Here is a 13,893-nt window from a genome sequence, read left to right on the forward strand (position 1 = left end):
ATTTGATCAAATTAGTTGGTATTGGTAGTGATGGCTATCCGGCAAAGTTACCATACAGGCGACCTGACCTTTTTTAATGCATGTGCAGGGAGTAAGATTATTAATTTTAAAACAGTAAAAATTTAAATATATTATGATAAATTTCAAGAATTTTTAGTAATTTATCTCAAATAATTTGAAGTTCAATTTATACGTAGAACCGTAACATTGGAAACAGGCTAACATTGTATTGCTGTATGATTGTAATAGCAATTGGGTTGAGGCCAATAATTTCATTAGCATCAGTTTCCTTTCATCCAATAAATTGAAAAAAAAAAAAAGAAGTATAAATTAATATGTGTTGTTCTCAACTGGTTGATCTCCACAACATCAAATTTCCTTATAAAAATAAAACAAAAAATGGTATACAAGACTCAAAACTATTGCAGCAATAACTTGTTGGCCGAGGGAAATAGTCTTTGCCATTTCTGATTTGGTGGTGTTAGTGTTGCTGCTGGTAAAACTTGGAGGAGAGTATAGAAAAGCCATTGAAATGCTGTTGTAACAACCCAAAAATTTAAAAATAATAATAACAATAAATAAATTAATTAATTAATTAAAAATTAAAATTAAACTTTAACATAATAAAATAATTTAGGACCTAGTTGAAAACTTCTAAGAAGTTGAGGGACTAATTGTGTAATTAGAAGCTAGAAGAAAATCATATGGGTTTCTCAGTTTCCGGTCACTTTTCCGGCGATCCGATCGTCGGATCGAAAATCCGAGGCCACCGATGGACTCAGGACGACGAGATCTTCGAGATAGGACTGGTCCCGCTCCGATCGGACACAATTTGAAAAAGGCGATAATCGGACGGTCCAAATCGCTTGGTGAGATTTTCGAACTTTTTCGATTTGTAAAATTTAAAAATAATTTTATGATAATTATTAACAAAATTTGGACTTAATTTAGGTGCGATCGGATCGAGGATGACTCACCGGCGCCGGGACCGCATTTTCAGCCAGATTCGGCTGCCCGGCATCCTGTCTCAGAACGTGGTCAATATTATAGTCAATCCTAGCATTTTCAGATGTTCTGGACTCGTTCCAGGTGTCAGAATTGACATAGGTAAATTCGAAATCCAAGTTGCTCATTTTCGACTAATATCGATTTAGAATAAAATTCATAAAGTATTTGTGGATGATCGAAAAATTATAATTCCTTTTGCAATAGTCTTATAATATTATTAAGGACCGCGGGACAAAATTTTAGAATTTTTAGAGCTTGTTTGAGTGGATTTTTATAAAACGTCAATTTTAGGGACTAAAACGTAATTTTTAAGGTTTTGAGTATTGCTTGGTTTGGAGGGCCCAGGAGGGGCCATATAATGATGATGAGATATGAGTTGAATTTAGAAGTGTTATTTGAGCCTTTTTACAGGTTGGGTAGGTCCCAGGTATAGGGAAAACTCTGCCAGATTTCCGGCATAAATTAGGCTGTCTATTGCCTATTTAGAGTTTTATTCTAACTTAGTACTAATAAATTTATAATTTAATTATTAAGTGATCGAGATCAGCTATTTTTCTGCATCCAGCAGTCACAATAGTTATCAGTGTACTGTGAGTAAAATATTAATTTTAATTGTAATTTCGATATTATTATATGTTCAAGCATGCCCATGCATCACTTATATGTATATATCTATGTAGTTAAACTCTAGACACGTTTTATGTTGCATTCACAATTGTTAAAGTGCCATGTATGTTGTTGTGGTAATTTAGAGCAGTGTGTGTGCGTTGGCGTGCGTGTGATATGGTGTTGGCTATGGACAGGACGGGTAGACACGGTTTGAGATCTTCGCTGGGACCCGGTCCTTCGGGGGTAGTCACAGCTTGAGTTATTCGCTGGGACCCCGATTTGGTTTATTAAGCGAAAGTCCGGCTTGAGTTCTTCCTTGCACAGGTTGGATTTAAGAGAGCTGTATAGGGGATCAGCTCCCATATATTATGATTGATATTACTGGGTGTGTGAGTGCTCTTAATTTTCCTTTTTGCTGTTATGATGTGAAAATATTGCTGATGTTGCATTTCACTCTACAGGGTGCATTAGTTTTAGATAGTTATAGAGATTATGGTTAAAATTGATATTTTACTCTCTGAGTCGAATGCTCACTCCTGTTCACCTATTTTTCCAGGCTATAGGAGGAATTCTTTTACAGAGCAACCTGCTTCTTCCTTGCAGGTTTAACGTCGGTTATTTAATTGTTTTATTAATTTTCAAAATTTGAAATCTAGAACTCCGCATGTGTTAGTAATAGTGTGAACCTTATTAGAAATCATGTTAATTTAAAATTTTAAGATTTATAAATGAACATTTGTGTGCTATTTAAACAATTTGTAAGTAGTGATAACAGGGTTGAGCGAGGCTCCCCTTATTTCAGTTTTTTATGGTTATCGGGTTGAGTTGACCCGAATAAAAATATTTTATTTTATTTAATTTTATTTACATGTTGGGCCTAAGTTTTTGGGCCTTGGTTATGGATTTGAGAACAGTAAGGCTTACTACAGGCCTTGGGGGCTTTATGCCGGCCCAGGTCCTAGTGTCGGTCCGGCCCATAGGTTGGGTCGTGACAAAGTTGGTATCAGAGCCTGGTTCTAGATTCATGGGAAATGCTATACTTGGGAGTGTAAAAGGAGTCTTGTTAGGATGTTACATGCGGAGTATAAGATTCTGTTTTGTCTTTTTCTGTAATTCTTTGCTTCTAGATTCTGGGTTATACCTCGGGAAATATAAAAGTGCCTCGATTAGTATCTTGATTTTCGTAGAGTACATAGAAATGTGAAATAGAGTTAGTAGACATATGAGGTCTATCATGAGGATACGTACTCCAAGAAATGCTATGTTTCTGTCTGCATGGGTTTAAATGGTGTGCCCATTTTGTGTAAGGCACGACTACATAAAGGTGAGTCTTGAAAGTACAGTTGCACTAGATAAGGATGAGGATACCACTGCTGGCAGTCATCAGTGGATGACTCAGTCAGAATAAGTTTATGACAATAGTAGATTCAAGAGAGATAAGAGATTAGGAGACCTAGTTTTTCAGGACGTATCGTAGTAACTATACAATGTTCTCAATGTCTGCTCTGTAAGCTGCAGATTACAGTACCAACATGAGATTATTGTGTAGAGCTGTGTGCATCCCCGTGGTGCTCCATAATGAGGGTGTTTGCGGATGGCTTCTGTTTTGGTACAGTTATGCCAGAACAGAGTTCTATATCTGCAGAGGAGTTGGGAACTCCTAGTTAGGAGTCTAGAGTTAGAATATTGAAAGGTCACATTGGGTGATAACTAGAGTCAGTGACTCAGTTACCCTAGCATGAGCTAGAGTTACATCAAGAGTTGCCATCAGACCAGAGGTTTCGGATTAGTTGCAAAGTAAAGGTGACACTTATAGAGTGAGATCATCTAGTCTTCAGTATGGAATTTTGGATCATTTTTGTAGTATGATAGACATTTTACTTAGAGTTTAGTGAGAATAGTATACCTTATGTGTATCAGTAAGGTGTAAAGTACAATCCTACTACCTAGAGAAGGTCGAAACTATGAATTGATGATTTATAGAGCTATGATATGATAAAAGAGTCATTAACTTGACATGGTTTTGGCAAGGTGGTAAATGTAGTACCTTTGTTGCAGCAAGTTAGGGTATAGTCCTATCTTTTCAGAAGGGATCGAAGGTTATTACTGATAATGATGACTTATGGAATAGTGTCCCAGATGGTATTGTAGAGTGTGGTAGAGAGTAGTTGGCTCGGGTATTTTGGAGATTAATATAAGTTCCATTATAGGAATCATATATATAACCAGATCATGATGGATGTAAATCCTTTGAATTGGATGACAGGTTTGGGTGCCTGGTATCTTAAGTTTTGACAAATTGAGTAAACATGGAAAAAAAAAATAAAATAAAAAAAATAATAATAAAATAAAATAAAATAATAATAATAATAATAATAACACATAAATAAAATTTATGCAGAATCAGTTCTCGAGGTAGTAAGGGTATTATGTAAGCTAAAGGATAAGAATAGAGATCATACGATAAAAGTATGACTGTAATTTCCTGAGTTTCTTTCTAACTTCATATTGTTCAAAACAATAGTATAATCTAATTATAATAGTGTTAAGAGTAATAAATTAGCAAAGATAAATCATAGAAGGCCAATGGATAAAGACAGTGCAGAATGAAAGTTTGGACAATTGATTGCAGATGCAATATAATCTAAATGCCAATGGAAGTACTAGCTAGAGTGGTCAAAGGACCAAAGCTGAGTAACACAGATATGTGATAACGTGGTAGAGACTCTGGAAGATATAGTTAGCAGGTACAGTTGTCATGTTAGGAAGAAGAATGGAACAAGGGATAGAATAGTCAAGTTCTATTTTGGGTAAGACAAAGGAAATAAATGAAAGGACAATCTGAAGGGCGCATAATAAAAGGAACAAGTTAAGATATAGGGTAAGCTAAGTGTTATTCTTGGCAAGGTGAATGACAAGGATGGAGAACCCAAAATGGGACCACATTAGTGAGGATAGTGATGGAGGTGTGGAATCTAGTAATGTGATACTCATAGCATGATGTAGTTGAGGTAGTGCCAGGGGCTTAATATAGAGCTTGGAGTTACATGATTGGATCATACTTTATCTATTCCCTATTCCTAAAGTGAAGTGGATAGCAATGGGGCAAGATTCTTTTAACTTGTTAACAGTATCAAGAAGATTAGGCGAGGAATACAATAATAATGAGCAAAAGCTAGAAGGTGTGCAGTGGTATTGCAGACTATCTAATTAGGCAGAGACAAAGGAGTTAGTAAGTAGTAAGTTGAATAAAAGTCAATCTAAGGGATCAAATAGGTATGATGAGAGGAAAAGAATGATAGACAATGACACATAGGCTTTAGGTTAGACCTTTGAGATAGTGAGAAGGTAGTTAGAGGTTCGTTATGATTGTTAGGCAAACATTTTTAGTGTGATCAACAGAATCACTTTACAGTGAAGCAATAACGACAGAACAACAGTAGGGGTAGAACGAAAAGTGACAAGTATAGGTGGTAATAAATCACTAGAAAGTTCAAGGATCAAATTAATGACCATAGATAAGGGTGGAATTAGTGTTGGAAGAATCTATTAGTAAGAGAAATCTTTCAGGATTCAACAAAAGTTAAGGGCACAATATAAACGATGATAGATATGAATCATAGGTCGAGTATAAGTAAAGTTAATAAATTATAAAATATTATGTCAGGAAGGACAATGATACGGTAAAGGGTTCATGCAGATGATATCTTATAGGTATAGCACAATTGTGCTAGGAGATGATGAAATTTGGAGAGAAAGACCAAGAAATATAGGTGAAACGTTATAATATGACGATCGTGCGTAGTTGAATATAAGAGGATATTTTTCTTTCTTTTCAAGTTTAGCTTGTGCTTTTGGTTCTAGAAGGTTATATAAGGAACAGAGACTGAGTCAAGGAGGCCTAGTTATTTGAGAGTTTGGTAGGCACCAATTCATACACAATTTCCTGATATGAGAATGACAGTGAGTACGTACCTAGTGTTAAGTATGAAAGGACGATTAGAATAGTGACAGGAGTCAAATGGAGTTAGCTACCAAGGCTTGCAACTGTTTTAAATTATGAGCTGGAGGAAATACTAATTGTGAATGAGTTTCAATATATGAAATTGTTGCTGATGGGTAATTTGAGGTTGAAGTTTGGAAAGTTGTGGGCAGTATATGTGATTATATTAAGGAGAATAAACACGTGAAGTATCTTGTTTAGAATTAAGGCATGACACACATTTCCCACAGCTGTGTTAGTTCAAATGGAATTTATAGTTTCTGAAACTCCTATCCATCCGGGATGAGCAATTTCCTACTAAGACTGGTAGGGAATGATAATGTTCTGATAGGTAAGTTGAGAAAAGAAGATACAAAAAGAAATTTCTATGGGTAATTATAAGTGTTACATAAGGTGAAGGATGTGCTGGTAGGAGTAAATTGTAATGTTAAAATTCTCGAAGTAATGAAACTAGTAATCAAGATAGGACTAAGAAATAAAAAGAAAGTTGAAGTTAATGATGGGATAGACATCCTTGAAGGATAAAGTATAAGAATGAGAGAAAATAAAGGTTAAAGAATAAGTACAGTAGGTTGGAAAGATATCAACAACAGTAGAAACAGGAAAAGGAGGTGGATAAGATCCAAAGGACAGGAAGAAAGCTCGGTGAAGCTAGTTATAATGATGAGAATAAGAAGTAATAGGTATGCTGGGAACACACTAAGAGGTGTTTAAAACAAGTTATTATTAGATGATAGATTAAAGGAGTAGTGGAGCCTCGATCTAAGTGCCAATGTGTCAGAAGTAGGCCACATACTAAGAAGTTATAGGAAGAAGTCTAGATATTTTCATTCCAGAGAAGGAGTGGGAAACGATAAAGTTGCATTAATTAAGTTGTTATGGAACCTAAACACTTTTGTCACCAAGAAGGAGAGACCCAGTTCACTTTCCAATGTTGATAAATGATACACTTGGCCCTTGGAGGGGACTCTATCTGACTGGTTACATAAGATGGACAGAGGTTAGTCTAAGTACCTTAGTAATGACACAAATAGATTGCAAATTTGAAGTATCATGAAAGTGAGAAGATGCATTGGTATTAACCGTTAAGGTCAAAGGATAAGTAAAGGTTTCGAATGAGATGTATATGATAGGTGCTACAGGAAAGCTACTCATAGGATGCCTTAGGATAAGGAACATAAATTATGTTTTGGGGAAACAGAGATTATTGAAACAAAGGAATGAGGACTGAAGTCACCGAGAGACACGTTAGAGCGTAATAAAAGTGAAGTAAGCGCCAAAGTTGATTAAAGTTATCAGATATCAAGTCGAGAGTAGTGGAGGTATAATGAATACCTGAGATGTCAGAAGAATGGTCAATGAATAGCTAAGAGATAAAAACATCTCTAGAGAGAAATGATGACAAATAGGACACTATAGTAGAATCAGAGAGCAGTAGAATGTCATATATAATACACGAAGAGTTTGAAGAATAAATGTTTTACCAATCTCTGCATAGCTGGAGGAGTAATGATTGCGCTTGTTCTAATAATCTTCTTTTCCTTATCTCTTGTTTATTCGAAAATTCGAGGACGAATTTTTCTTAAGGAGGGAAGAATGTAACAACCCAAAAATTTAAAAATAATAATAACAATAAATTAATGAATTAATTAATTAAAAATTAAAATTAAACTTTAACATAATAAAATAATTTAGGACCTAGTTGAAAACTTCTAAGAAGTTGAGGGACTAATTGTGTAATTAGAAGTTAAAAAAAAAAAAAACTGCAGAAAGCAAAAAACGCAGCCCCCCCCCCCATTTCTCTCTCCTCGACTCCACTCTCCCCCCTCACTTTCTCCCTCCCATTTTCGTCCGCCGCCAAAGATCGGTCTTTGAGGTATCGCTGGCCTCCCCCCGTGCGGGAACAACTACCAAAGTGGCAAGAATGAAAGGTGAGACAGCAGAAAGAGAGAGAAGGAGAGAGGAAAGAGAGGAGAGAGGGAGAGTGCGCGCGACCAGGGGCCCGACTTCCCGGCGTCTCCCCGGCCGACTCCGGCGGCCATTTCCGATGATTTCAAGTGCCACGGACTCCCAAGATGATGAACTTTCAGATGAGACCAGTGGCACCCTGTTTGGTAACCGGAGGAAAGAGAACCGGCGAGGGAAAGTTGGAAGAAAATCATATGGGTTTCTCGGTTTCCAGTCACTTTTCCGGCGATCCGACCGTCGGATCAAAAATTTGAGGCCACCGATGGACTCAGGACGACGAGATCTTCGAGATAGGACTGGTCCCGCTCCGATCGGACACAGTTTGAAAAAGGCGATAATCGGACCGTCCAAATCGCTTGGTAAGATTTTCGAACTTTTTCGATTTTTAAAATTTAAAAATAATTTTATGATAATTATTAATAAAATTTGGACTTAATTTAGGTGCGATCAGATCGAGGATGGCTCATCGGCGCCGGGACTGCATTTTCAGCCAGATTCGGCTGCCCGGCAGCCCATCTCAGAACATGATCAATATTACAGTCAATCCTAGCATTTTCAGACGTTCTGGACGCGTTCCAGGTGTCAGAATTGGCATAGGTAAACCCGAAATCCAAGTTGCTCATTTTCGACTAATATCGATTTAGAATAAAATTCATAAAATATTCGTGGATGATCGAAAAATTATAATTTCTTTTGCAATAGTCTTATAATATTATTAAGGACCGCGGGGCGAAATTTTAGAATTTTTAGAGCTTGTTTGAGTGGATTTTTACAAAATATCAATTTTAGGGACTAAAACGTAATTTTTAAGGTTTTGAGTATTGCTTGGTTTGGAGGGCCCAGGAGGGGCCATATAATGATGATGAGATATGAGTTAAATTTAGAAGTGTTATTTGAGCCTTTTTACAGGTTGGATAGGTCCTAGGTATAGGGGAAACTCTGCTAGATTTCCGGCATAAATTAGGCTGTCTATTGCCTATTTAGAGTTTTATTCTAACTTAGTACTAATAAATTTATAATTTAATTATTAGGTGATCAAGATCAGCTATTTTTCTGCATCCAGCAGCCACAATAGTCATCGGTGTACTGTGAGTAAAATATTAATTTTAATTGTAATTTCGATATTATTATATGTTCAAGCATGCCCATGCATCACTTATATGTATATATCTATGTAGTTAAACTCTAGACACGTTTTATGTTGCATTCACAATTGTTAAAGTGTCATGTATGTTGTTGTGGTAATTTGGAGCAGTGTGCGTGCGTTGGCGTGCGTGTGATGTGGTGTTGGCTATGGACAGGACGGGTAGACATGGCTTGAGATCTTTGCTGGGACCCGGTCCTTCGGGGGTAGTCACGGCTTGAGTTCTTCGCTGGGACCCCAATTTGGTTTATTAAGCGAAAGTCCGGCTTGAGTTCTTCGCTGGCACAGGTTGGATTTAAGAAAGCTGTATAGGGGATCAACTCCCATATATTATGATTGATATTATTGGGTGTGTGAGTGCTCCAAATTTACCTTTTTGCTGTTATGATGTGAAAATATTACTGATGTTGCATTTCACTCTACAGGGTGCATTAGTTTTAAATAGTTATAGAGATTATGGTTAAAATTGATATTTTACTCTCTGAGTCGAACGCTCACTCCTGTTCACCTATTTTTCCAGGCTACATGAGGAGTTCTTTTACAGAGCAACCTACTTTCTTCCTTACAGGTTTAACGTCGGTTATTTAATTGTTTTATTATTTTTCAAAATTTGAAATCTAGAACTCCGCATGTGTTAGTAATAGTGTGAACCTTATTAGAAATCGTGTTAATTTAAAATTTTGAGATTTATAAATGAAGATTTGTGTGGTATTTAAACAATTTGTAAGTAGTGGTAACAGGGTTGAGCGAGGCTCCCTTATTTCAGATTTTGATGGTTATCGGGTTGGGTTGAACCGAATAAAAATATTTTATTTTATTTAATTTTATTTACATGTTGGGCCTAAGTTTTTGGGCCTTGGTTATGGATTTGAGAACAGTAAGGCTTACTATGGGCCTCGGGGGCTTTATGCCGGCCCAGATCCTAGTGCCGGTCCAGCCCATAGGTTGGATCGTGACAAAGTCCTCTTGCTCACCTTTGAATATTGGCCTTCCCAACTCATGCTTGTATTGGCCACCACTCAGAGTCTGAAGAAAAAAAAACCCACAAATTTGATTCTATTATCTTCCTATGGCATACATGATTAGACCAAATCCAAATAGCTGTCATTAATTAGACATAATGATAGCTTAAGCTACTGAAACATACCTTAAATCAAAGGTTGATTTTGTTGATTTTATATATGCTGCTGTGGTTTTAATTAAAAGTAAAACCCACATATCATTGCTGTTTCACAGTTGTAAAGAGGATATCATGTTAAGAATCTCTAAAAGTTAAAAATTGCTAATTTCACTCACAAAGGACCACTGGATCTCCCCCCATATATAAACACCATTATCAAATTTGTAGAAAAAAAAAAAAGCCCTCTTTGCTGCAATTTTTTTTTCTTAATTGACCTATGTAAGATATATCAACATTTTCCTAGTCTTGGAGCTGTTTGAAATTAAGATTGAACTTTCTTGTTTAAAAAAAAATCATTTTAAAAAATTATTTTATTATTTTGAAATTAGAGTAAAATATGTCAAATTTAAAAACTTTTAATAAATATTTTAAAAGAAAAAACAACTCAAACAATAAGATCAAATAAATCACTAATATATGAGATTTTTTTTTATTGATTTAATTTAGTGATCTCATGTTTAAGTTGAGAGTGCTATTTAAATAAAACTCTTCTAATAAATACGATTATAAATAACTATTTATATAATTTGAATTCGCAACATCATGATAATAATAATTCAAAGAATGCTAGTCAAATGACATCCATTTTTAACACTTGTCATATTATTGATTTACATCATTTTTTTTTTAATTGTTAATGAGTGAATTTGTCTTTTAGTGATAAAATCTCTCATATTTATCACTTTACTCATTAACTAATAGATGATATGAAAATAATATCAGTGACTGTTATTATTATTTTTTTTTAGACAGTGGTTTGCATTCTTCTAATAATGCTTAACGGTTTCTATATAAGAAAATTTTTGCTTAAACAGAAAAATTATACAACGCATGGATTGCACGAACTCAATATTTAACAAAATCTAATATGAAATTAACATGTGTCATATTTATTAAGAAAATGTTCCCACCTTTGCAACTTTAGCAATAAATCTATAATGTTAGAATTTTTTTTTAAAGAGAAAGGTAAATATATGATTTCAGGAAAAACGCAACAATCCTAATATTACACTAAATATGCCGCATGTTAATTTAATATTGGCTTCTTGTGTATTAAGTCGATACAACTGATGCATCAAATAATTTTCAACTTAAAATATATATTTTTGTGTCTTAAAATTTATAATGAACTGGTTCTAGATGAGTTTAAGTTTATCTCTTACGTATGCATGCAGGTTTATGTAACTAGTACCTGTGTTTGATCTCCAGCAGTGACGAATAATGCATCTTTATCTGGGCAAAAAGATACCCATCCTTTTTTGGAGTAAACATGGAACTCTGAAGACCCATCACAAATATGCAGGCACAGTGCATGAGAGTAATCGGTTCCCTTTATCAGCATTCTGATCATATCATATCCTAAAGAGTTTGCCCTTAGATTATGTCGATTCTTATAAAGATGACACACTGAGCCAACAAGATCTTGCCACTGCAAAATATCTCCTCCATACATTGTCTTCCTCTGAGAATTTTCTATCAGAATTTGCAGAATTTTCTCTGCTACATTTTCCATATCAGATACAAGAGTTTCCATTTTCTCACTGCAAATTACAATCGCAACTTTGGCATGAGACATAGACCAAATACAATTTATTTGAAATGGAAAAATTAAGTGCAGTGTTGGATTACCTGAAATTTGAATATCCAGTTGCCCATATTCCCTCCATATCTAACTTCAAATTCTCATCTCTACACCACACAAACTCTTCTCTCAATTCACTCTCCTCCTCCCCATGCATTTCCTCGAACCCATATGGCTTCTCCGGGGACATTGTCACATCCACTCTTTTCTCCGGCGCACCCCAAAAATCCCAGCAGCCATGGCCACCACCAATCTTGTAAAATCACTTGGAATTCCATAATTAACGAACTGAAAGCACCCGATTCTTGACAGGGAATCCAAAATCCTAGGAATTGAATCACTGTCCGCAGAATGAAACGATTGGAAATCAATTCTTGGCGGCGTTTCAACAATCTTTTGCCTAGGGAAGATCTTATCAGGCAAAACTAAATCTGGTACACGTAGTGAGTGCTCAAGAAATTCAGTAAGCACATCATCATTGGCCACAGATGATCTCCGGCCAGAGGCAATAGGAGATGGCGGCGGGGCACCTAAATCAATGGGATTTTCAGGCATTGGATGAGGTGATGAAAATGCCATGAATATGATACTATTTAAGACTGATCGATCAAGGCACACTAACGATTCTTGTTTGCTTGAGAGATAAATTTTTGTATTTAAAGTATCGAAATTCTCTTTCTTTTTCTTTGTACAAAATTAAAGAAAAGAAAAAGTGTCCAGCACAATGATGGCCTGTCATGGACATTATGGACACATGAAGAATCATCACTAATCAAGGTTTACTTTCTATTGATATGCTTTTCTTTTTTGATTTCTACATTTACAACTTTCACTCTCTTATTCGTCCTCTCTATGATAGCCAGCATAGCCAGGCTGACGAGGGCTTGCTGCTGGTGGGGTTACCATGGTGACCAAAACCCATTCTTCCTGGTTGACACGCTGAACCCTATGCCGCACGCTGCACCCAGGTATTGTGGAACAGTAGTGGTAACTGCTTAAGCTTCACTCTTCACTTGTGTTTCCCATAGATTGAGGGCAGAGCAGAAGCAATGATGCACCACCAAAAGAAGCTAATGATGATAAACGTGAGGGTCTTAGTGATTTACATCTCACAAGTGCTAATTTATATTATAGGTGGGGTTTCTTGCATGGGACTGGAAGTAGACCAATTCTCAGCTCCAGGAATTAGTCCTCAATTTTAGAATTAAAGTTAAAGAATGGGCAGGACAATCATTTTTGTTGATCTCATCAATTTTTTAATAAAGAGATTGTACAATAATCTATTATCTATGATATAATTAATCCAATTCTTATTCAATTTTGACATTATTTGAGTTTTTCTTGTTTGGTTGGATGGGTTAGAGATCAGTTCCCCAGCCCAGGCCTTCTATTCCATGGGCCCAACCGCAAGTTATTTCATTACAACTAGAAGAATTTGAACTCAGAGGTAGCTTTTCTTTATTTTTTTTTATTTTAGTAATATTAATTAGTGGATTTACTTATATATTATGCAAATTATATATTATTTATTTTAATAACATAATTTAATATATATTTTTTTATAATTTATATGTTCATAATCATATTATAAAATTTTATTTTTTACAAGCACAGCAATTTTATTAATAAAATATCACGGTGAAATTTAATAAACATTATTCAACTAATTCCCGGTTATTTTACCTTCTCAGTACATTCAACTTAGTACAATAAATACTAAGTGAAAATATTTTAAATTTTAATTAAGTGACAAATTTTTTATAAAATTTCAATAATCTCCATATGACAATTATGAAATAGCTTTTGATACTATGTTGATAATAAAACTGAGTTAAACTCCACCTCAAAAGACATCTTAAATATATCCCATTAAACCATAGCCTTGAAGTAAGGATGCAATCTGAGCACAGTCACCGGTTGCCACTGATGATGGTGTTGTTTGGTTGGCTTAAGGATGCTTAATCTCCGTTTACTCTTTTCCAGTGCTTTTTATTATTATTATTATTATTTGATTAATTTCAGTTGCATTTTCTGCTACCTTGTATGATCTCCAAAATTTTCAGTTAACATTGCAATTCTTGCATTAAGTTTTTTTTTTTTTTTTCTTGGCTTGCTTCGTAAAGTTTTGTCTGATTTAATTATTCATAAAATATGACTCATATGTATGTATAACTTGAGCACACCAAGTTACATAGTTGTTGGCAGAGCTTAATTTGAGAGGTAAATTATGTTATCACAATTATTATTGAGTATTGAAAAAAAAATACAAAATTTATATGATTAAATAGTAAAGTTTATGTACATGGTGCATGGATAAAAGATTTCATTACGATTGAAATAATAAGTTATAATTTTTTAGAACTTTCCTATCCAATCCGCCATCATTGTAAAATCTTATC

General features: G+C 35.1%; 1 pseudogene; it reads right to left on the minus strand.

Annotated features, from left to right (window-relative positions):
• Positions 1–18: 18 nt before the first annotated feature.
• Positions 19–12,153, minus strand: LOC131180898 (1-aminocyclopropane-1-carboxylate oxidase-like; annotated as a pseudogene).
• Positions 12,154–13,893: the final 1,740 nt, after the last annotated feature.

Source organism: Hevea brasiliensis, chromosome 6 (genome assembly GCF_030052815.1).
Source record: "Hevea brasiliensis isolate MT/VB/25A 57/8 chromosome 6, ASM3005281v1, whole genome shotgun sequence".
NCBI classification, from domain to species: domain Eukaryota; kingdom Viridiplantae; phylum Streptophyta; class Magnoliopsida; order Malpighiales; family Euphorbiaceae; genus Hevea; species Hevea brasiliensis.